Source organism: Salvelinus sp. IW2-2015, linkage group LG7 (genome assembly GCF_002910315.2).
Source record: "Salvelinus sp. IW2-2015 linkage group LG7, ASM291031v2, whole genome shotgun sequence".
Taxonomy (NCBI): Eukaryota; Metazoa; Chordata; class Actinopteri; order Salmoniformes; family Salmonidae; genus Salvelinus; species Salvelinus sp. IW2-2015.
In genome coordinates, this window is record NC_036847.1 from 8,676,608 (window position 1) to 8,701,951 (window position 25,344).

At 42.1% G+C, this 25,344-nt stretch overlaps 1 pseudogene; it reads right to left on the bottom strand.

The window, feature by feature from the left end:
• LOC111966911 (voltage-gated potassium channel subunit beta-2-like) overlaps nucleotides 1–24,645 on the bottom strand; it is a 45,727-nt pseudogene extending 21,082 nt beyond the window's left edge.
• Nucleotides 24,646–25,344: the final 699 nt, after the last annotated feature.

Sequence of the window (25,344 nt, forward strand, 5' to 3'; positions counted from 1 at the left end):
CTGCGTTGTCTTSGCTGTGTGCTTAGGGTCGTTGTCCTGTTGAAAGGTGAACCCTCGCCCCAGTCTGAGGTCCTGAGCGCTCTGGAGCAGGTTTTCATCAAGGCTCTCTCTGTAATTTGCTCCATTCATCTTTGCCTCGATCCTGACTAGTCTCCCAGTCCCTGCAGCTGAAAAACATCCCCACAGCATGATGCTGCCACCACCAGGTTTCCTCTAGAAGTGACACTTGGCATTCAGGCCAAAGAGTTCAATCTTGGTTTCATCAGACCAGATAATCTTGTTTCTCATGGTCTGAGAGTCTTTAGTTGCCTTTTGGCATACTCCAAGCGGGCTGTCATGTGCATGTTACTGAGGAGTGGCTTCAGTCTGGCCACTCTACCATTAAGGCCTGATTGGGGGAGTGCTGCAGAGATGGTTGTCCTTCTGGAAGGTTCTCCCATCTCCACAGAGGAACTCTAGAGCTCTGTCAGACTGACCATAGGGTTATTGGTCACCTCCCTGACCAAGGCCCTTCTCCTCCGATTGCTTAGTTTGGCCGGGCGGACAGCTCTAGGAAGAGTCGCGGTGGTTTCAAACGTCTTCCAATGATGTAGGCCACTGTGTTCTTGGGGACCTTCAATGCCGCAGACATTTTTTGGTACCCTTCCCCAGATCTGTGCCTCGACACATGGCTGCCTCGGAGCTCTACGGACAATTCCTTGTCCTCATGGCTTGGTTTTTGCTCTGACATGCACTGTCAACTGTGGAACCTTATATAGACAGGTGTGTGCCTTCCCAAATCATGTCCAATGAATTTAAATTACCACAGGTGGACTCCAATCAAGTTGTAGAAACATCTCAAGGATGATCAATGGAAACAGGATGCACCTGAGCTCAATTTCAAGTCTCATAGCAAAGGGTTTGAATACTTATGTAAATAAGGTATCTGTTTTTTATCTTTAATAAATTTGCAAACATTTCTAAAAACCTATTTTTTGTCATTATGGGGTATTGTGTGTAGATTGCTGAGGATTTTTTAAATTTAATTCATTTTAGAATATGGCTGTAATGTAACAAAATGTGGGAAAAGTCTTTCAGAAGGCACTGTAAGTGCAGAGATGACATGTATTTGGTCCCGTGTGGCTCAGTTGGTAGAGCATGGTGCTTGCAACGCCAGGGTTGTGGGTTCATTCCCCACGGGGGGACCAGGATGAATATGTATGAACTTTCCAATTTGTAAGTCGCTCTGGATAAGAGTGTCTGCTAAATGACTTAAATGTAAATGTAATGTATTTTTTCCCCTGCCCGTTTTGAGAAAGGTGCATGATAATGGTCCATTCTAAGTCAAAACGAATTTCACACATGTATTATTTAGTATATGTAAAGACAAGATTAAATCAAGAATAGTCTGATSGGTGACAATATTAGCTTATCACTTGTAAATTATATATTATCACTTGTCAATTATGCTCAGCTTAAAGCAAAAAACAATTCCCTTTTTGTAGGACTTTTTGTAATCATAGTCGCACACCTCACGCACACCTCACACCTATATGTTTTGATAAGGTTTGTATCACAACTAAAGTGGACAAATAATGTCTTCAAATGAAACACATTAATCTGCTTTACAACGGGTGTAGAGCCTAACTGGCATACATACGCAGMGCGTGAGTTTCAGGTTTAGGAAAGATAATTATCACCATAAAAATGCACCTTTATAATAAAAGCATATAAGTTATTGTGGGCTCTGTTTTTGTATTGCATTTATTATATGTTGAGTAAAATACGGTTATTTACTCATATCTGCTGTCCTGCCCCTGACTCCTATACACCAGCTACACACAGACTTCCTTACACTATGTTTGGAATATTTATTTGTCGCACAGAATATAACAGGTCTACTTTTGTACTATGGGAGATAGTAGATTGACATGGGTTAGTGCTTTTGCTGTTCGTTAGGCCTACTCATCTTTTTATTGCTGACGAAAAGTAAATGTGGACAGTTCTTCCAATATCTTCAATATGCACCTCGGAATTGGATAAGGACGCACGCAGTTGCGTCCCGGATGTGGCTCTCTTCACTTGTAGCTTTTGAGAAAGACCCGATCACATGAAGGAGAGCAGTGTGAGTGAGATGAGAGGTGCTTCGGAGCAGGCAGCACTCAGGGAGAAGGGATGCAAAAGGCATGTTATTTTTAGGGTGCATTATGGCCACACAAAGTGGATGCCGCCGGGAAATTCAAGGCATTATCAAGTGCTTCTCAAATTGTGAATGAGAGACTGAAGATGTGTGTACAGCCTGCACAAAAAAACTAAGCAGAAGTCATGCCTTTCAAGCTACTTTTTTCAAATAATCATTGGTCGCATCATGCAGCCTTACAATGTATTAAAAATCAAAACATATAGCCCAACATTTGTAGAACAACTAAAGTTACATTAATAACTCTTAAGTAAGCATATAGGAATACCTATTYGTTTGTTAACCGCTCAACACAGAATGCATGTGCTCACTCCCTCCAATCGTTTGGAGAAAATATAATTTCTATTTTATTCAGCTTTGTTCAATTGTATTCTTCATACTATAAAGTAATATAAAATAATGCCATGGAATTCTAAGCAAATCTTGTCGGCTAAATGAACTAATGTAGCTCACAGCCATATGGCATAGCCAGATCAGGACCTAACATAAGGACAACTCAGAGTATGCTATTCTGTTCTCCTGAAATAGACTACATTTTCTTCAWATCATGTTTCTTTAGACCTGTCTAAAATAAATAATGTATTTATTGTGAAGGTGTAGGCTATATTACATGGCTTTATTAGACTTTTAAAAATGTAAATGTTCCAAAGGTCAGTGGCTTGTAGGCTATGTGTTTATGTTAATTAACCCAATCAAAGGATCAGAGAATGAATCTAGTTCTGAAAGCATAAGCTACAGCTAGCTAGCACTGCAGTGCATACAATGTGATGACTAGTTGACTCAAAGAGAGAGAAAGACAATAGTTGAACAGTTTTGAACAAATTAATTTATTCAAAAATGAAGGAGAAGCAAGAGAGAGAGAGATGTTGTTGTATTTTTTTCACTTTCACTTGCTAAGCTAGTGAATGCAGCTAGCTAGTTTAGCCTACCCAATACCTGGCTCAAACAGAGAGGGATGCTATGTTACCTCGCTGGCTATGGCTATCCAACACTGGAACTTATCCAAGTCAAGGTAAGCTTTTGGTTTTATTGATTTCTTGCCATCAGGGCCCGCCGGTGTAACTGCTAAACTGCTTGCTGACTGTACACTGTACTGCATGATTTGTAGCTAGCAGGTTTACTAATGCGTTAGTTCTAGAAGCTACAGTGGCTTGCAAAAGTATTTACCCCCTTTCCTATTTTGTTGCCTTACAACCTGTAATTAAAATAGATTTTTGGGGGGTTTGTATCATTTGATTTACACAACAAGCCTACCAGTTTGAAGATGCAAAATAGTTTTATTGTGAAACAAACAAGAAATAAGACAAAAAAACGGAAAACTTGAGTGTGCATAACTATTCACCCCCCCAAGTCAATACTTTGTAGAGCCACCTTTTGCAGAAATTACAGCTGCAAGTCTCTTGGGGTATGTCTCKATAAGCTTGGCACATCTAGCCACTGGGATTTTTGCCCATTCTTCAAGGCAAAACTGATCCAGCTCCTTCAAATTGGATCGATTCCGCTGGTGTACAGCAATCTTTAAGTCATATCACATATTCTCAATTGGATTGAGGTCTGGGCTTTGACTAGGCCATTCCAATACATTTAAATGTTTCCCATTAAACCACTCAAGTGTTGCTTTAGCAATATGCTTAGGGTCATTGTCCTGCTGGAAGGTGAACCTCCGTCCCAGTCTCAAATCTCTGGAAGACTGAAACAGGTTTCCCTCAAGAATTTCCCTGTATTTAGCGCCATCCTTCAATTCTGACCAGTTTCCAAGTCCCTGCCGATGAAAAACATCCCCACAGCATGATGCTGCCACCACCATGCTTCACTGTGGGGATGGTGTTCTCGGGGTGATGAGAGGTGTTGGGTTTGCGCCAGACATAGCATTTTCCTTGATTCCCAAAAAGCTCAATTTTAATCTCGTCTGACCAGAGTACCTTCTTCCATATGTTTGGTGAGTCTCCCACATGCCTTTTGGCGAACACCAAATGTGTTTGCTTATTTTTTTCTTTAAGCAAGGACTTTTTTCTGTCCACTCTTCCGTAAAGCCCAGCTCTGTGGAGTGTACGACTTAAAGTGGTCCTATGGACAGATACTCCAATCTCCGCTGTGGAGCTTTGCAGTTCCTTCAGGGTTATCTTTGGTCTCTTTGTTGCCTCTCTGATTAATGCCCTCCTTGCCTGGTCTGTGAGTTTTGGTGGGCGGCCCTCTCTTGGCAGGTTTGTTGTGGTGCCATATTCTTTCCATTTTTTAATAACATCCTTGGGATGTTCAAAGTTTMGTATTTTTTTTATAAACCAACCCTGATCTGTACTTCTCCACAACTTTGTCCCTGACCTGTTTGGAGAGCTCCTTGGTCTTCATAGTGCCGCTTGCTTGGTGGTGCCTCTTGCTTAGTGGTGTTGCAGACTCTGGGGCCTTTCAGAACCGGTGTATATATACTGACATTATGTGACAGATCATGTGACACTTAGATTGCACACAGGTGGACTTTATTTAATAAATTATGTGACTTCTGAAGGTAATTGGTTGCACCAGATCTTATTTAGTGGCTTYATAGCAAAGGGGGTGAATACATATGCACGCACTATCTTTCTGTTTTTATTTTTTTKAWKTTTTTWTWTTTTTTTCACTTCACCAATTTGGACTATTTTGTGTATGTCCATTACATGAAATCCAAATAAAAATCTATTTAAATTACAGGTTGTAATGAAACAAAATAGGAAAAACNCACCAATTTGGACTATTTTGTGTATGTCCATTACATGAAATCCAAATAAAAATCTATTTAAATTACAGGTTGTAATGAAACAAAATAGGAAAAACGCCAAGAGGGGTGAATACTTGTGCAAAGCACTGTATTTTGTCTCTGATGTTAGCTAATATGGTGACCACGATGTACGCTGTGAGTAGCGTTTAGCAGTTATGATATGAATGATTGGTTTGGAAAAGTTTTTTCGCCTGGTCACAGACAGCTGATGTGTTGTGCACTGAAGTCCACAAGCGAAGGGAAAAGGTAAGAGGAGGAGAGCGCGTAGATGCGAGAAGTATATATACAACGTGTAAAGTGATCATGCTGTTCRTATGTGGCTGCTATGAAAGTGAATTGTGTTTGCGTGTGATCAGGGATGTATTCATTCCGCCAATTCTATTGAAAAAGTTTCTTAAACGGAAGCAAACGGAACAAAACGGGGATAAACATACATTCATTTGTCCAATAGGAACTCTCATTTGCAACTGTTGGACTAATGATTAGAACCTAGATCAGCTAGATGCAGGCAAGAGTGTGCAAGGTGGTGTTGAATGTGTCACTGTCTGTCACCTTGATTACTCAAAATTTTGTCTTGAACTGTGCACCTACGTTGTAAACTTTCATTCATAAGCTAGGTTGTAGCAACCTCATGATGGGTATAGGACATTTTTTAGGATCATGTAGTAGCCTAAACCTATGGATGTTACATTGAGCTGGGTGAATGGAATATGAAAGACAGTCATCCAATATGCTGTAATAGAAATAAGGCCATGCTCATAAAAAAAATATATATATAGTTTAATTTCCAACATAGATGGCATTAGCAATAATTTCACACGCACACACACACACACAGACACACACACACACTGGGGTATGCGTGAAAATGGCTCCGGACGACAACAAAAATCCCATAAAACTCTACCCACCTCCAACCTTTCTTCTTGATGATGTTTCCCAATACGACCTCTGCCCTGGAAGAGAACAACAACAAATTCTTACAACCATGGGAAGTTTAATGAATACCACTCTTTGGATGTTATTGACAAATGGTGCATGAGGGAAGTACTGAGCACAATTTGTGAAATAGGAGAGCAGTGGGGACTTCTGGTCTATGAGGTCAAGGCTAATGACGCAGGCGATTTACTGAAACGTGACAGCAGAGAATAATGCTCTGTCTATCGCTTTTTCAGACTTTTTTCATTCTCTCTCGCGCTCTCTCTTTCTCTCTCCAAAAGGACATTCTCAGCATGTGAAAGGGAAGGATAGAGGGAGGATTGGGTCGAGGACGCTGCATCTCTCTGGCTGTTGACAGATGTTACATCTCTGCCCCAAGGACCAATGTGTTCTCCATGAATGGCTCTTATCATTTCCCATCAAGCACATCTTCCTCTATGTGACAGCTCTTATCAAACACAGCTTTGTTAGTGTGTACTGTATGTGGTGTGTGTACTGTATGTGGTGTGTGTGTTATTAGCAATAATTTCACACACACACACACACACACACACACACACACACACACACACGTAATGCAGTTGAAGATGTTCTTATGCAGTTGGAGGGGATGGGAGTTCAACCACGCTCTGAAGCTACAGTGACCTCAAAGTGGTTAGCCACTGAGGCCCAGTAAAACAGACGGAGATGGAATGGAAGAGCGGATGTGTGTGTGTGGTGTGTGTGTGAGCGCGTGTGTGTGCATGTGTGTCTGCACGTGCGTGCATGTGTGCGTGTGTGTGTGCACTCACTTCCCTGCAGCGTAGACCTCTGCTGTGTCAAACAGATTGATCCCGTTCTCATAGGCCAGTGTCATTATTTCCTCCGCCATCTACAGAGAGAGAGAGAGAGAGAGAGAATTGACATGGGTGTCTGTGCTGTCTAATAGAAGGTCTGACGTGAAAAGGCTTTAGTTGATTAGCATAAAGCAATGACACATGGATAACATGCGCTGTGCACACACTCACCACATACGCTGCTGCTACTGTCTATTATCTATCCTTGTTAAGTGCCTCGTCACTTTACCCCTACCTATATGTACAGTACATATCTACCTCAATAACCTCGTACCCCAATAACCTTGACTCGGTACTGGTACTCCCTATATATAGCCATGTTGTTTTTACTAATTATTGTTAGTCGTTATTCACTGTGTATTTATACATTACCTCATGTCACTATTTCTATTTTACATTTTATTTGTATCTTTATCTTTAACTCTGCATTGTTGGAAAATGACCCGTAAGAAAGAATTTTCACTGTTAGTCTACACCTAAAAYTAGATTTTAATAAAAATAACAATCAATCAAGCAACTAAACTGGATATTGACAGCTAGATTCATGGTTGAATTAGGATGTCACTCTAATATTGCACATATTGACTCCACTATGTCACATACACTGTGGACATGGAGAATGGATGTTGTGAGTATGGAGTCTCCGCCTACCTCATCTGTGATCTGTCCTCCGAAGGTAACCCACGTGCCTGTGGAGAGTAGAGAGTGTTAGAACTCTATGGAGTGGTTTCTCGGACCCAGATTAAMCCTAGCCCTGAACTTCAAATCATTTCCCATGGACATTCTCCCTTTCGTTWGCTTTTTACTCCAGGACTAGTTTTAATCAGTGTCCGGGAAATCGCCCCTATGAGTGCTTGTGTGTGTGTGTACGCGAGCAGCCATGCATATGYGGAAGTCCATTGTCTGCAGAGAATGTGGTGAACATACGTTGTATCTTTTGTAACTCCTGACTGCACAATGCATTTCCTTCCAGGACAATGAACATGACATTGAGTTCAATTGAATGGATCATCACACTCACCTAATCCCAGGCAGGACACCCTCAATCCAGACTTGCCCAGGTTTCTGTCAAAAAAGAGAACATGTTAGGCTGTGAAAAATGACTTCACTGACCTGTGCTGTGACAGAAGGAGAAGAGGAATAGCATGAACTGGAGATTCTCCATCCCAAATGACACCCTATTCCMTATATCGTGAACTCCTTTTGACCAGAGTCCTATGAAATACTATTAGCAATAGGTTACTATATATGGGTTTCTATGGTTGATTTTACATCATATATCACACAGTATATAAATGGAAACACATTGATTCTCTGCAGACTTCTCAACAGGCCGCTAGGATAGTGTCCCATGTGTTCAGATCAAAGCGAGGATGAACAACTCAGGGTCCAAGAGCAGCTTTCTGCTATCTTCTGGTTGAGATAGAGATCTGACAGTGAAGTCCTACAACTGCAGCTACAGCAGAAGACCCAGTTATTTCACTGCAATTGTGAAAGATACAAATGCCTTGTGGATATGCCACGGGGACAAGATTACACAAAGCATTATGTGTGTGTGTGAGTGATATAGAGATCCCCCATAATCCAGTGCTCAGTGTCACTGAGAGGGCCTTTGCTCCTAACACATCCCTGGATACAGAGGGGGGTGAGGGAGGGGTAGGGGCAGAGACTGGCCTCAGGGAGTCAATTGGAGATGAATATGTGGCTTTTGTTTCCTGATTCTCTGGGTTGCTGAGCTCTTTCTCTAGCGCCCACAACGCCAAGGCCGCAAAGCCATGCTGCTCTACATACACCGTTCCTCCTCTCCATGGTTACCGTGTAGCACATAACGACCAATGTTGCTATGAAAAGGGCTGGGCAAATTGATTGAYTGATGGTTCGATGGCTCAGTTGGTCGGAGAGTAGTGCTCACAACACCAAAGTTGTGGGTTCAATTGCCRGGCTACATCCCACATAGGCAACTGAATATACTGCATGTTAACTGTAAGTCACTTTGGATACAAACATATGCTAAACATGGAGATGGAAAGAGGGCACTCCTATTTTTGTGAACACTCTACCCATCTCTATGCTGCTAAGGACTTAAGGACTGTTCAGCAGCTCTGGTGTTTTCCTATGGTGTTTTCGGCCAACTCAGTAGCCACCTGAGATTGGAAGGTTTGGGGATTCGATCCCTAGTCATATGTAATACCCGATGCCTCTTTACTTGGCCCTCAGCAATAAGGAGATGGATTAGGGGTATGGCCCTGTGTTAGACCAGCTTCCAGCTTCCAGCTTCCTGATCCTCCATTGTTGGTTATCTCGACAAAGTCATGAGTAACACATAAACCCTATAAAGAGGTTTATGGAAAAGTGGTAGTGTGGAATCAGAGTTCATGCAGTCAGTCATAGGGAGACTCAGCTTGCCCTCACTCAAGCCCCATGGTAAGTGAGGCAGCTGTGTTCATTAAGCAATTCACTTCCCCAACACATTTCTTCATTAGCCCAGCATATGACTCAACGCTACTAGCTGTGCTCAGGTCGAGTGCCTCGGCTTGTATGCATTGAGCAGCAGATACAGCAAGCTCATACACTGACAGAGACCACACACATACACTATATATACAAAAGTATGTGGACACCCCTTCAAATTAGTGGATTCGGCTATTTCAGCCACACCTGTTGCTGACAGGTGTATAAAATCAAGCACACCACCATGCAATCTCTATAGACAAACATTGTCAGTAGAAAGGCCTTACCGAAGAGCTCCGTGACTTTCAACTTGGCACCATCATATGATGCCACCTATCCAACAAGTCAGTTCGTCAAATGTCTGCCCTGCTAGAGCTGCCCTGGTCAACCGTATGTGCAGTTATTGTGAAGTGGAAACGTCTAGGAGCAACAACGGCTCAGCCGCGAAGTGGTAGGCCATACAAGCTCACAGAACGGGACTGCCAAGTACTGAAGCGCATAGTGCATAAAAATCATCTGTCCTCGGTTGCAGCACTCCGTACCGAGTTCCAAACTGCCTCTGGAAGCAACGTCAGCACAATAATTGTTCGTCGGGAGCTTCATGAAATGGGTTTCTATGGCCGAGCAGCCGCACGCAAGCCTAAGATCACCATGCGCAATGCCAATCGTTGGCTTGAGTGGTGTAAAGCTCGCCGCCCTTGGACTCTGGAGCAGTGGAAATGCATTCTCTGGAGTGATGAATCACGCTTCACCATCTGGCAGTCAGACGGACTAATCTGGGTTTGGCGGATGCATGGAGAACGTTTCCTGCTCGAATGCATAGTGCCAACTGTAAAGGTTGGTGGAGGAGGAATAATGGTCTGGGGCTGTTTTTCAGGGTTCGGGCTGGGCCCCTTAGTTCCAGTGAAGGGAAATCTTAACGCTACAGCATGCAATGAAATTCTAGGCRATTCAGTGCTTCCAACTTTGTGGCAACAGTTTGGGGAAAGCCCTGTCCTGTTTCAGCATGATAATTCCCCCATGCACAAAGCGAGGTCCATACAGAAATGGTTTGTCGAGATCGGTGTGTGGAAGAACTTGACTGGCCTGCACAAAGCCCTGACCTCAACTACAACGAACACCTTTGGGATGAATTGGAATGTCGATTGCAAGCCAGCCCTAATCGCAAAATATCAGTGCCCGACCTCACTAATGCTCTTGTGGCTGAATGGAAGCAAGTCCCCGCAACAATGTTCCAACATCTAGTGGAAAGCCTTCCCAGAAGAGGGGAGGCTGWTATAGCAGCAAAGGTGGGACCAACAACATATTAATGCCCATGCTTTTGGAATGAGATGTTTGACAAGCAGGTGTCCATATACTTTTGGTCATGTAGTATATAAACATACACAGATGCATACACAGATGCATACACATACACACCACAAAAAAGCTTCCTACTCAGACATCACATACTGTGAGTCACACATGCACGCACACATACATCGTAAAACATCTCATACCATGACATAGAGCAGCGTTGACTCTTAGTTAGCAAGCTGGTGCAAACTAACAGATCTGAATTAGGAAGTGACCCTGTGTTTCTTGAATATATAGAGTAATTGGGTTGAGTGTGTGGTTATGCAAGATTTTTCAAGGGCCTTCGTAATGTATAGGGGAGGAGGTGGAGAGATGTGTAATGAGATATGAGAGGGTCATTATTATGAGAAATAAGATACCATAAAGTGTAAGGTATAAGCAGTAGATATACAAGAAGGTAATGCTATGAGAGCGAAAAAGCTTATCTGGGTATGATAAGACAAAGAGTGGATGTTAGTTTTGCGAGAGCTACCGCAGAGGGGAAGCTTTATTTCACTGTTATTTATACAGGTACAGTACCAGTCAAAAGTTTGGACACACCTACTCATTGCAGGGTTTTTCTTTATTTTTACTATTTTCTACATTGTAGAATAATAGTGAAGACATCAAAACTATGAAATAACACATGGAATCATGTAGTAACCAAAATTATGTTAACCAATTCAAAATATATTTTATATTTGAGATTCTTCAAAGTAGCCACCCTTTGCCTTGATGACAGCTTTGCACACTCTTGGCATTCTTATTAAAAAATTWAAAAACTTGAATGAGTGGGTGTGTTAAAACCTTTGCCTGGTACTGTAAGTCAATTAAGAACAAATTCTTATTTACAATGATGACCTGAAGCAAAGGAACTAGGCTCCCATTAGTAGGCACAGCAAGTACCAACAGAATTCCACCCCCGAATATCAAAGCCTGCCTCCAATCTCAGACCCCCCCCCAATATTTGCCATTTACTCATTCCTTTTAGCTTGGCTACGTCCTTATATGGGCAGTTTGATAGAGTTCACATCCACCTACAAGTACTGAATATGGACAGAAAGAATGAATGAGCTCCAATGACGAAAAGTTACACAGCTTGACCTTTAAAGGTCCATTACATAACATTTCCACATTCTTACATACAGTGGGGCAAAAAAGTATTTAGTCAGCCACCAATTGTGCAAGTTCTCCCACTTAAAAAGATGAGAGAGGCCTGTAATTTTCATCATAGGTACACTTCAACTATGACAGACAAAATCCAGAAAATCACATTGTAGGATTTTTTGGATTTGTGGCTGACTAAATACTTTTTTGCCCCACTGTATGTGTAGTGGTAAAGGGATGACATGACATGAAAATAAAAAAACATCTGAAGCTATGATATACATTTGCTTGTTTACTGGGGAGTGGCAGGTTGGGCCACCTCCAGTGTATACAAACAAACAGGAGTTCTTTCTCTTTCTCTCTCACCCCATGCTTATCTCTTACTGCCGGCAGTGTTACCAAGCTGTTGCCTTGGCCCCAGTATCAGTTAAAAGATGGCTGGATAGTGCAGAGCATTTAGCGTTTATCACAGGAGGTTCCAGCTATTATTATGAGCCGTCCTCCCGTAAGCAGCCTCCACTGGTGTTTACGTAATCACMTCTTAAAGCTAGAATCCTTCATTGAAACAATAACAAAGCGGATCTGTCACGCCTATGTTTCACCTGTCCTTGTGCTTGTCTCCACACCCTTCAGGTGTCGCYCATCTTCCCCAATTGTCTCCTGTGTATATATACCTGTGTTCTCTGTTTGTATGTTGCAAGTGCGTCTTGTTTGTTCAAGCCTACCAGCGTTTTGTGTCTCAGCTCYTGCCTTTTCCAGTTTCTCTTTTCTCACCCTCCTGGTTTTGACCCTTGCCTGTCCTGACTCCGAGCCCGCCTGCCTGACCACTCTGCCTGTCCCTGACCCCGAGCCTGCCTGCCGTCCTGTACCTTTGCTCCACCCCTGGATTACCGACCCCTGCTGGCCTTGACCTGTCGTTTGCATGCCCCTGGTTTTACAATAAACATTGTTACTTCACACAGTCTGTACATGGATCTTACCTTGATCCCTGAAAGGATTACACTGCCTATGTTTCTGCAAAAATGGTTGGGAGGGATGAGCCTGGAGAAATGTAACCACTGTCAAATTCATAGACAGAGTTATGGATGCAAGAACTGACCATACATGATGTCAAATTATAGTTTTAACCATGTTTTGATGCAATACAGTGTTATATGCATTATATTCATATACATTATTTACAACCATTAGAGTAAAACAAGCTTATATTTTGGGTTCTGATGGGGTACAACAGAACTAAGCTCAAGAGGTATTTATAAATTGTATTCTTCAAGAATCAATGGGTAAATTATTAATTTATAAGTCCACAAATGGATGTAGCAACTAAGGATTCTAGCTTTAAAGCAGCACTTTCAATCTCTTTTTCTGCCCAAAGTGAGCAAATAATGGAGAATAAAGTCCTCCACCTCAATGGTGGACAGTCTAAATGAAACTAATTTCTTCAGTCTGTCTCACTCTCTTTTCTTGCTCTTATCTCTTCCCTTTCCCTCTCATCCTCACCCGCTMACCATGACTATCTCTGGCTGTCAACCTCTCCAATGCTCTGTCGCTCCCCTCGCTCTACCTCTCCCATCATTCTCTTTACCACACGTTTTCTGCCATTGTTTCTCACTCTCACCCTCTTTACCTCTCTCTCTCAACTGCTGTCCACTCCTCGACGATGTCACCAAACTGGTGTTGAGCAGCGGGCAGAGAGATGGATAATACACATGAAATGAAATCAAAGGCACATCATGAAATCAAAGGCACATGACTTTAGTGTCTGTGTGGGGCCCAATGTAGCTCTGTAGAAAGTACCTAATGGATCTGAGGAAGCGCTTACACAAGGTTATGGGGACGTTATGTGTGTGTGTGTGTGTGTGTGTGTGTGTGTGTGTGTGTGTGTGTGTGTGTGTGTGTAGCCGCTGCGCGCGTGGTGTGTGTTGTGTGTGTGTGGTGTGATGTATGGGATTTTTCTGCATTATGCTTGGGCTGAAAATGCTTGGGCTGTATTTTAACAAAAACCTAACGCAATGGTAAAATCTTAGTGTGTGGTAGCACAAAAGGTCCTGAGGTGGTGGGTTTTGGTCAATAAATAAATTCTAGGTGTGACGAGGGCTTGGCCACTCACTGGCCAATCAACGCGTTTCATGGCTTAATACTGCATGCCATTGGCTCACGTTCTGTGGGTTATTGACAGTCTTTGTGTTCTCGCCATACTCCATTGTGGATTGATTTGATACTACAGTGTATTAAATAGCATAGCGCTACAGCAACGATTTATAGCAACGGTAAAAAAACACAAAAGTGTTTGCTCAGTAGGTTTGGAGTGCTGGCAGTCAACATTGTGGGTAAGACTTTCTAATAACTCCACGTAATAACGCATTATAATAGGTAGGAAATAGTTTATTCATCATTTATTAATCATTGTTCATGTTAGTAATGTAATTATTCACGCATTATAAACAACTTTTAAAGTATTAATATTGATTCATAAGAAATTAGGTACTTATAATCCATTTACTAATCATATTAGTTAGGTCTTTTTGCGTGGCCTCCAACAAGTGATGGTTATATACTTTATAAATACTTCTCCTCTACCCTGCAACTCTTCCCAGATCCCAGATCCCAGGTTTGACTACCCTAACATATGGAATTGTTTAAGACGGCCATACCATGGATCATTTGGGTATCCTATATCCTATAAAAACGCCTTGAATAGCACATTCTTAAATTGCAAAAAAAGACAGTCAAACAATAAATCATGAGAATAAAGTTTGAAGTGTCTGTCCTATATCTAGGTGATGTAAAAAGCTCAGGAAAAAGGGTTTTGTGACACAACTACGATGCCTTCGGAAAGTACTCAGACCTGTTGCCTTCCACATAATGTTAAGTTACAGCCTACTTATCTAAAATGTATTAAATAGTTTTTCCTCATCAATATACACACATACCTCATAATGACAAAGCAAAAACGGTTTAGATATTTTTGCTATTTATAAATAAATATTAAATAAAACATAAGTATTCAGACCCTTTAACCTGTCTAGGAACCCGTTCCGCTAGCGGAACCCCTTGCCAACACCAATGAAATTGCAGGATGCCAAATTCAATCAACAGAAATCTCATTCAATTTCAAACATAACAGTATTAGACACCATTTTTAAAGATAGAAATTCTCGTTAATCCAACCACAGTGTCCGATTTCAAAAAAGCTTTTCGGCGAAAGCAGAACATATCATTATGTTAGGTCAGCAACTAGTCACAGAAAGCATACAGCGATTTTCCAACCAAAGAGAGGAGTCACAAAATGAATCACTAACCTTTGATATTTTTCATCAGATGACACTCCCGGGACAACATGTTACACAATACATGTATGTTTTGTTCAATCAAGTTCATATTTATATCCAAAATCCTCAGTTTACAATTGGCTTTGCCTCCAAAACATCCCGTGAATTTGCACAGAGCCACATCAAATCACAGAATACTCATAATAAACATAATAAAAGATACAAGTGTTATTCACAGATTTAAAGATATACTTCTCCTTAATGCAACCGCTGTGTCAGATCTTTAAAAAAACTTTACGGAAAAAGCAAACCATGCAATGATCTGAGTCGCTCAGAGACCACACAACCCCAGAAATATCCACAGTCCATAAACATAATAGCATTATAAATATTCACTTACCTTTGATGATCTTCATCAGAATGCACTCCCAGGAATCCCAGTTCCACAATAAATGTTTGATTTGTTCGATAAAGTCCATAATTTATGTCCAAATTCCTCCTTGTTGTTCGCACGTTCAGTACACAATCTAAACTCACGACGCGCGGGCAGGTTCAGGCAAAAGTTCAGACAAAAAGTCATATTACAGTCCGTAGAACATGTCAAACGAAGTATAGAATCAATCTTTAGGATGTTTTTAACTAAATCTTCAATAATGTTCCAACCGGAGAAATTTCCTTTGTCTGTAGAAAAGCAAATGGAACAGAGCTCGCTCTCACGTGAACGAGTGTCACGAGCTCAAAGCATTCTGCCAGACCTCTGACTCATTCCCCTCTCATTCGGCCCCACTTCACAGTAGAAGCATCAGACAAGGTTCTAAAGACTGTTGACATCTAGTGGAAGCCTTAGGAAGTGCAACATGACCCATATCCCACTGTATCTTCAATAGGAAATGAGTTGAAAAACGACCAACCTCAGATTTCCCACTTCCTGGTTGGACTTTTTCTCAGGTTTTTGCCTGCCAAATGAGTTCCGTTATACTCACAGACAACAGTTTTAGAAACTTCAGAGTGTTTTCTATCCAAATCTACTAATAATATGCATATATTAGCAACTGGGACTGAGTAGCAGGCAGTTTACTCTGGACACGCTTTTCATCCAAACGTGAAAATGCTGCCCCCTATCCACCTTTGGCAAAAATGATCTTCTTGGGTATGACACTACACGCTTGACACACCTGTATTTGGGGAGTTTCTCCCATTCTTCTCTGCAGTTCCTCTCAAGCTCTGTCAGGTTGGATGGGGAGCGTTGCTGCACAGCTATTTTCAGGTCTCTCCAGATATGATCGATAGGGTTCAAGTCCGGGCTCTGGCTGGGCCACTCAAGAACATTCAGAAACTTATCCCGAAGCCACTCCTGCGTTGTCTTGGCTGTGTGCTTAGGGTCGTTGTCCTGTTGGAAGGTGAACTTTCACCCCAGTCTGAGGTTCTGAGTGCTCTGGAGCAGGTTTTCATCAAGGATCTCTCTGTACTTTGCTCCGTTCATCTTTGCCTCGATCCTGACTAGTCTCCCAGTCCCTYCCGTTGAAAAACACCCCCACAGCATGATGYTGCCACGACTATGCTTCACCGTAGGGATGGTGCCAGGTTTCCTCCAGATGTGACGCTTGGCATTTAGGCCAAAGAGTTCAATCTTGGTTTCATCAGAAGAGAGAATCTTGTTTCTCATGGTCGTAGAGTCTTTAGGTGCCTTTTGGCAAACTCCAAGCGGGCTGTCATGTGCTTTTTACTGAGGAGTGGCTTCCGTCTGGCCACTCCACCATAAAGGTCTGATTGGTGGAGTGCTGCAGAGATGGTTGTCCTTTTGGAAGGTTCTCCCAACTCCACAGAGGAACTCTAGAGCTCTTTCAGATTGACCATCAGGTTCATCTCCCTGACCAAGGCCCTTCTCCCCCGATTGCTCAGTTGGCTGAACGGCCAGCTCTAGGAAGAGTCTTGTTGGTTCCAAACTTCTTCCATTTAAGAATGATGGAGGCCACTGTGTTCTTGGGGACCTACAATGCTGCAGAAAATGTTTTGAGCCTCTCTCGGAGCTCTACGGACAATACCTTCAACCTCATGGCTTGATTGTTGTTCTGACATGCACTGTCAAMTGTGGGACCTTATATAGACAGGTGTGTGCCTTTACAAATCATGTCCAATCAATTGAATTTACCACAGGTGGACTCCAATCAAGTTGTAGAAACAGCTCAAGGATGATCAATGGAAACAGGATGCACCTTAGCTCAATTTTGAGTCTCATAGCAAWGGGTCTGATACTTATGTAAGAAATAAGATTTCTAAAATCTAAAATCCCGCTTTGTCATTATGGGTTATTGTGTGTAGATTGGTGAGTTATTAGTTTTATTTAATCCATTTTAGAATAAGGTTGTAACGTAACAAAATGTCAAAAAAGTCAAGGGGTCTGAATACTTTCCGAATGCACTGTATGTTGTGATAAAATAAAAGAAAGCAGTTCTATTTTCTCACTTTGAAATCATGGGTAAATGCAGACCAAAAGAGTCAATGATGATCCTGGCCATTCTTGAAAAACATGCTGAAAAACAAGAAAAAAGACTGGTTGACCTCACGATCCAGACGAATCCAGTCAATAACTAAAAGGTGAAATTTCAGACGAATCCAGCCAATAACTAAATGGTGAAATCCTTACACCTTACTAAGTAGAATTCACAACAACACATGCACACACACACACACACACACACACACACACACACACACACACACACACACACACACACACACACACACACACACACACACACACACACACACCACACACACACAACACACACACACACACACACCATGCATGAACATCCACACATGCACACAAGCAAACACAGACACACACTGTATGTGTGGTACTACTTTGCATAATTAACATGGTTTAGTTATTTTATCTGAATTGACAGTGAGGACTAACAGGTGAACTTGGCTGGCCGGCTCTTCAATTAATCTTTCATCTATTTATAGTGGTAGATGACCGATAGGAACATAATGATCATCATCATCCTCATAAACGTAATCACAGCTCATTACATTTGTGTGTGTGTGTGTTTGTGTGTGTTACACAACATCCCCCCTGTACTCCCTGACCTAAGTAGGTAAAGATGGCATCTGTGAATAATTAATATTTCAATATTTAATCAAAGTTATGGTTAAGTATGTAGCTACAGTATCAAGCATCAAGCCGTTCAAGTGATTCAATTAGGACTTTCTAGACTGTCAAATACAATTACAAAAATGTCTACCTATTTCACAGAAGAATTCAAGCCACAATACATATGCAAAACATACTGTACTATAACAATTGCCTATGAGAGGGGAATAGTATTAATACAAAACAATAATATTTAGCATTTGTCTGAAGCCAAAAAGACAGGAAAWTAAAATGAGCATCAACAAGCAAATTTGACCTATGCACTAACAAGGTTTTTCAGCATAGTCAGCTTTGACACCTGATACAGTACTGTAGCTTTTTGATACGTCATAGCTCCGAACATAGAAAAGAACACATAGATCAAGACACGATGCATTACTTTGAATGAGAATGTATGGTCTGTAATATTACTTCTATTATATCTCATATTTTTCTCCTTCAACAAAGATGTTAGCATGTTATCATTTGCCATTTACCCCCTGATGATTACATTCATTAATTTTGAATGTAATCATCAAAGATTGGTTTTAATTTAATCAATAACACCTTTCTTGGATATTCAAACGGAAGTCGATGGTCATAACTAATCTTTCTCTGTGATTCCAGTGTCACTGTTGACAATTTTGTGGGATTTCTTAAGTCATTTCAAAAGTTGTCTATGGACAATGCTAACTTTTTATCCTCCCTTCCTAAGAAAAAACTAGCGAAGAGATTATGGTGCCATCTGGTGACCATTTAGGGAATGGAGTTCTCCGCTGGTATGCACGTTTTCATTAGGGAATATTGAGGATTGATGGAGAAAAGAGGAGAGGAAAAAGTCAGTTTAATCTATGGCCAATCTATCGCCCCCCACCATAATATATTGTACTGAAAGCTTAATCAAAGCCATGTTATACAGTATACAGTTGAAGTCGGAAGTTTACATACACCTTAGCCAAATACATTTAAACTCAGYTTTTCACAATTCCTGACATTTAATGCTAGTAAAAATTCCCTGTCTTAGGCCAGTTAGGATCACCACTTTATTTTAAGAATGTGAAATGTCAGAATAATAGTAGAGAGAAGGATTTATTTCAGCTTTAATTTCTTTCATCACATTCCCAGTGGGTCACAAGTTTACATACACCCAATTAGTATTTGGTAGCATTGCCTTTAAATTGTTTAGCTTGGGTCAAACGTTTCGGGTAACCTTCCACAAGCTTCCCACAATAAGTTGGGTGAATTTTGGCCCATTCCTCCTGACAGAGCTGGTGTAACTGAGTCAGGTTTGTAGGCCTCCTCTCGCTCGYACACGCTTTTTCAGTTCTGCCCACACATTTTCTATGGGATTGATGTCAGGGCTTTGTGATGGCCACTCCAATACCTTGACTTTGTTGTCCTTAAGCCATTTTGCCACATCTTTGGAAGAATCTTTGAAATTATCTGCCAAAATTGTTGCAACCCCTATTACTAGCCTGTTCAACCTCTCTTTCGTATCGTCTGAGATTCCCAAAGATTGGAAAGCTGCCGCGGTCATCCCCCTCTTCAAAGTGGGTGACACTCTAGACCCAAACTGCTACAGACCTATATCTATCCTACCCTGTCTTTCTAAGGTCTTCGAAGCCAAGTTCACAAACAGAATACCGACCATTTCGAATCCCACCGTACCTTTTCCGCTGTGCAATCTGGTTTCAGAGCTGGTCTTGTGTGCACCTCAGCCACGCTCAAGGTCCTAAACAACATCATAACCGCCATCGATAAGAGACATTACTGTGCAGCCGTATTCATCGACCTGGCCAAGGCTTTCGACTCTGTCAATCACCACATTCTTATTGGCAGACTCGACAGCCTTGGTTTCTCAAATGACTGCCTCGCCTGGTTTACCAACTACTTCTCTGATAGAGCAGTGTGTCAAATCGGAGGGCCTGTTGTCCGGACCTCTGGCATTCTCTATTGTTATGCCACAGGGTTCAATGCTCGGGCCGACTCTCTTCTCTGTATACATCAATGATGTTGCTCTTGCTGCTGGTGATTCTCTGATCCACCTCTACGCAGACGACACCATTCTGTATACTTCTGGCCCCTCTTTGGACACTGTGTTAACTAACCTCCAGACGAGCTTCAATGCCATACAACTCTCCTTCCATGGCCTCCAACTGCTCTTAAATGCAAGTAAAACTAAATGCATGCTATTCAATCGATCACTGCCCGCACTTGCTCGCCCGTCCAGCATCACTACTCTGGACGGCTCTGACTTAGAATACGTGGAAAACTACAAATACTTAGGTGGCTGGTTAGACTGTAAACTCTCCTTCCAGACTCACATTAAGCATCTCCAATCCAAAATTAAATCTAGAATTGGCTTCCTATATCGCAACAAAGCATCCTTCACTCATGCTGCCAAACATACCCTCGTAAAACTGACCATCCTACCGATCCTCGACTTCGGTGATGTCATCTATAAAATAGCCTCCAACACTCTACTCAACAAACTGGATGCAGTCTATCACAGTGCCAACCGTTTTGTCACTAAAGCCCCATACACTACCCACCATTGCGACCTGTACGCTCTCGTTGGTTGGCCCTCGCTTCATACTCGTCGCCAAAACCACTGGCTACAGGTTATCTACAAGTCTCTGCTAGGTAAAGCCCCGCCTTATCTCAGCTCACTGGTCACCATAGCAGCACCCACTCGTAGCACGCGCTCCAGCAGGTATATCTCACTGGTCACCCCAAAAGCCAATTCCTCCTTTGGTCGTCTTTCCTTCCAGTTCTCTGCTGCCAATGACTGGAACGAACTACAAAAATCTCTGAAGCGGGAGACTCATATCTCCCTCACTAGCTTTAAGCACCAGCTGTCAGAGCAACTCACAGATCACTGCACCTGTACATAGCCCATCTGTAACCAGCCCATCTATCTACCTACCTCATCCCCATACTGTATTTATTKATTTATCTTGGTCCTTTGCACCCCAGTATCTCTACTTGCACATTCATCTTCTGCACATCTACCATTCCAGTGTTTAATTGCTATATTGTATTTACTTTGCCACCATGGCCTATTTATTGACTTAACTTACCTCATTTGCACTCACTGTATATATACTTTTTGTTTTCTTTTGTTCTACTGTATTATTGACTGTATGTTTTGTTTATTCCATGTGTAACTCTGTGTTGTTGTATGTGCTGAATTGCTATGCTTTATCTTGGCCAGGTCGCAGTTGCAAATGAGAACTTGTTCTCAACTAGCCTACCTGGTTAAATAAAGGTGAAATAAATAAATAAATATAAAATGCTCGGGGTCATTGTCCATTTTGAAGACCCATTTGCGACCAAGATTTAACTTCCTGACTGATGTCTTGAGATGTTGCTTCAATATATCCACATAATTTTCCTCCCTCATGATGCCATCTATTTTGTGAAGTGCACCAGTCCCTCCTGCAGCTAAGCACCCCCACAACATGATGCTGCTACCACCATGCTTCACGGTGGGATGGTGTTCTCAGCTTGCAAGCATCCCCCATTTTTCCTCCAAACATAACAATGGTGATTACGGCCAAACAGTTATATATTTTGTTTCATCAGGACCAGAGGACATTTTCCAAAAGTACGATCTTGGGTCCTCATGTCAGTTGCAAACCATAGTCTGGGCCTTTTTAATGGCGGTTTTGGAGCAGTGCTTCTTCCTTGCTGAGCGGCCTTTCAGGGTTATGTCGATATAGGACTCGTCTTTCTGTGGATATAGATACTTTTGTGCCTGTTTCCTCCAGCATCTTCACAAGTCCTTTGCTGTTGTTTCTAGGATTGATTTGGCACTTTTCGCACCAAAAGTACATTCATCTCTAGGGACACACACGCGTCTCCTTCCTGAGCGTATGATGGCTGCGTGGTCCCATGGTGTTTATACTTGCCGTACTTGTTGTACAGATGAACGTGGTACCTTCAGGCGTTTGGAAATTATCCCAAGGATGAATCAGACTTGTGGAGGCGCTACAATTTTTTTGGTGATTTCTTTTGATTTTCCCATGATGTCAAGCAAAGAGGCACTGAGTTTGAAGGTAGGCCTTGAGAAAACATCCACAGGTACACCTCCAATTGACTCAAATGATGTCAATTAGCCTATCAGAAGCTTCTAAAGACATCATTTTCTGGAATTTTCTAAGATGTGTTTAAAGGCACAGTCAACTTAGTGTATTATAAGTGAAATAATCTGTCTGTAAACAATTTTGGAAAAATGATTGTGGTCGTGCACAAAGTAGATGTCCTAACCGACTTGCCAAAACTTATAGTTTGTTAATAACAAAATTGTGGAGTGGTTGAAAAACTAGTTTAATGACTCCAACCTAAGTGTATGTAAACTTCCGACTAACTGTATGTATTAGAAATGTCAGTGCAACATTAAAGTCATTTCAGGACTTTTCAAATTTGTAATGTCAGCAATCAGTAATACTGCTTGTACTGAAAGCTTCATCAAAGGTACAGTAACTACACAGTACACTGTACATGTATATTCTGTCTATAGTCAGGTGTGTGTTGTGTGTGTGTGTGTGTGTGTGTGTGTGTTGTGTGTGTGTGTGTGTGTGTGTGTGTGTGTGTGTGTGTGTGGTGTGTGTGTGTGTGTGTGTGTGTGTGTGTGTGTGTTAGGTTAGGTTAAGGGTAGGATTAGGTTAGGTTAGGGTTAGGTTAGGGTTTGGAGGTAGGAAAATCTAATTATTTATTTGAAAATTTTGTACACATTTTTACTCCCCAAAAAGTCCTGAAATTTCACGAAAATGTGTGTGTGTGTGTGTGTGTATGGTGTGTGTGTGGGGAGGAGGAGCTTTAGCTAGGGGTTTTGTGTGACTCACGAATTCAATAGAGGAAAAAAGACAAAACACACAACTGTCACTAAAAGTTAAAGGGCGCTTTATCATCAAAGCCACCTCCAGCTCCACCAGAGGTTAACGACAAAATGCTCGATCCCTCAGTCTTTACCATAAAAGTCAAATGTAAGAATTTTAAGCACTATTTCCACTTCAAAGTCTAATTCATTAAGACTGATAGCGCTAATACCGTTCTGCTCGTCTCATTCATAGCAGTATAGTAGTGACGGGGAGTCGTTTGAGCTGTCAGCTTCCTTTTACTGCTGATTACAAGCTTCAGCATCAGGATGAGCTGCTGTAATGTCACCCGAACTTTTCTTACAAGTACAGTTCTATTGAATCCATCACATAGCATGCATGATTCGAAAAATTTCTCCCAAAGGTGTATAATAATTTTATGTCAGGAAAGGTCTTAAAGTAATGATACTAGCTATAGACTAGTTGTAAAGTATATCATCCCGCTTGCATTCAGCTAAAAACGTATTCACTCTCCACTTAGTTGATTGGCATTAAGTTGATTATCCGTCTTATTCATTTCACAGTCAACACTATAATGAGGTCAGAGAATAATGAGAAAGGTAATAGACAGAACTATGAGCATCATTCAATAGCCCCATTACAATCAGTYGTCCATGAAATCCGTTCTCGCTCTTTCCTGCACAGTCATATACACATGTGCACCAGCACATCAGAGAGCAAGGTAATGTCTCAAACTATTCTACACACTTGAACAGAGAGACAAGGTCTCTTCTACTCATGCCTGTCATTCTTGCAAGGTTGCAGGTATAGGGTCTCGTCGTTACAATTTGTACAGACAGTATCTTACGCTCTTGCTAAGGTACAGGGTCAGGTTGTCATATCTATACATCCCACTCTTGACAGAGCACAGAGAACTATTTCACCCACAGATGGTACAGTATTGGGGTCTGGGGCCATATGTATCAAGCATCTCAGAGTAGGTGTGCTGATCTAGGATCAGGTGCACCCTGCGTTGTGATCTAAAAGGCAAAACTGATCCTGTCAGCACTCGTTCTACAACACGCTTCATGCATATGGCTCCCCAGCTCTTGTCCAGGTGCATGCATGGGGTCTTTCCTGGACTCCTACCTATACTTCATGCCAGTGCGTATGCTCTGGTCGCTGGACGAGGGAATGTTGACGGACAGCTGTCCCAGGCTGCGGGCCACCATGGCCACAGCGCGGAACTTGTTCTTGGTGCCCAGACTGGGGCTGTTGGAGTTCCGTTGGTTCAGACGTTCCTCCGTGGTGCGTGTCACGCCACCGCCACGGTGGTTGTCCGAGCACACTAACGACACCTGCATGGTGGTGACCCAATGATGATGGCCCTGTAGGGCAGCTTAGACTGGACTCGGACGGAAAATAAGCACTCAATAAGCACGAGCTTGAGAAACCTACTGAAGGAGAAGACAAAGATGACAACAAAGAGGAAGACCTTCCGAGTCKGGTTGTCAACAAGCAGTTAGCATCCTGTCTCAACCTTAGCCTACCTCCCCCAGAAGCACAGGATGAAAGAGAACAAACTACTAGCTGTTGAACTACGAGTTCGATACTGCGAGGCAAACTGTCCGGCAGTGCAGGAAAGAGAGGTGGTCTGCTGCAGCTCAGTGTCCAGTATGTCCACAGTATCCACTGTGGCTTTCAGAGGCAGAGCAGTGACAAAAACAGACTTTTCAGATTCAGACTGTCCGATCTCAAGAACAAACTACTAGTGGTAGGAGATAAAGGAGATTCAGACAGAGAGTAGACTGCAGCAGCTCAGTGTCCAGTGTAGTCCAACTCAGCGCAATGATGTGTCTCCCCGTCTGGAAGGAGCGCACGCCACACAGAGAGAGCGAGTGAGCGAGAGAGCGAGAGATCGCCTCAACTATTCTGTTCTGGATCAGCTAATGCTTCTCATTTCACAAACGTACACTGATCAGTAAAACACACACTTGCCCCCTTCAAGCAGATTTCAGAGAGTTCATAACAAACTCATTTCATAATTCAATTGGTTCTTTTGCTTATTTTTCCTCCCTACCTCTTTCAACATTCATTCATTCTATACTATTACTTTTATTTTACCAGGTAAAAAAAGGCATTCTCATTCACATTTTGGACAAGACTATTGTTTTAGATTATCGTTCAGCTGCTTCGGTACAGACAGACACTGTCAATGTCAAACCTCTGTGTCCTCTCCTCTGCTGACTACAGTGGAAAGGGGGTGAAAGGTGAGGACAGGTTGAAAGTCTAACATGTCCAGACTCTGTTAGCACAGGAACAATGCTTGTTATACAACCTGACCTGCATCAAATTAGGAGCAGGTGAAGAGCAATGGACATGAGCAGTTTCCAACATTGTCAAATGAATTACCAATTTTTTTCCATTGAYCCAAAGTCAATGAAAGGCCTCCTTGTTTTTTCCTTTTTGTGTTTTGAGTGTGAGTATTTACTGAACTCTACAACAACAACA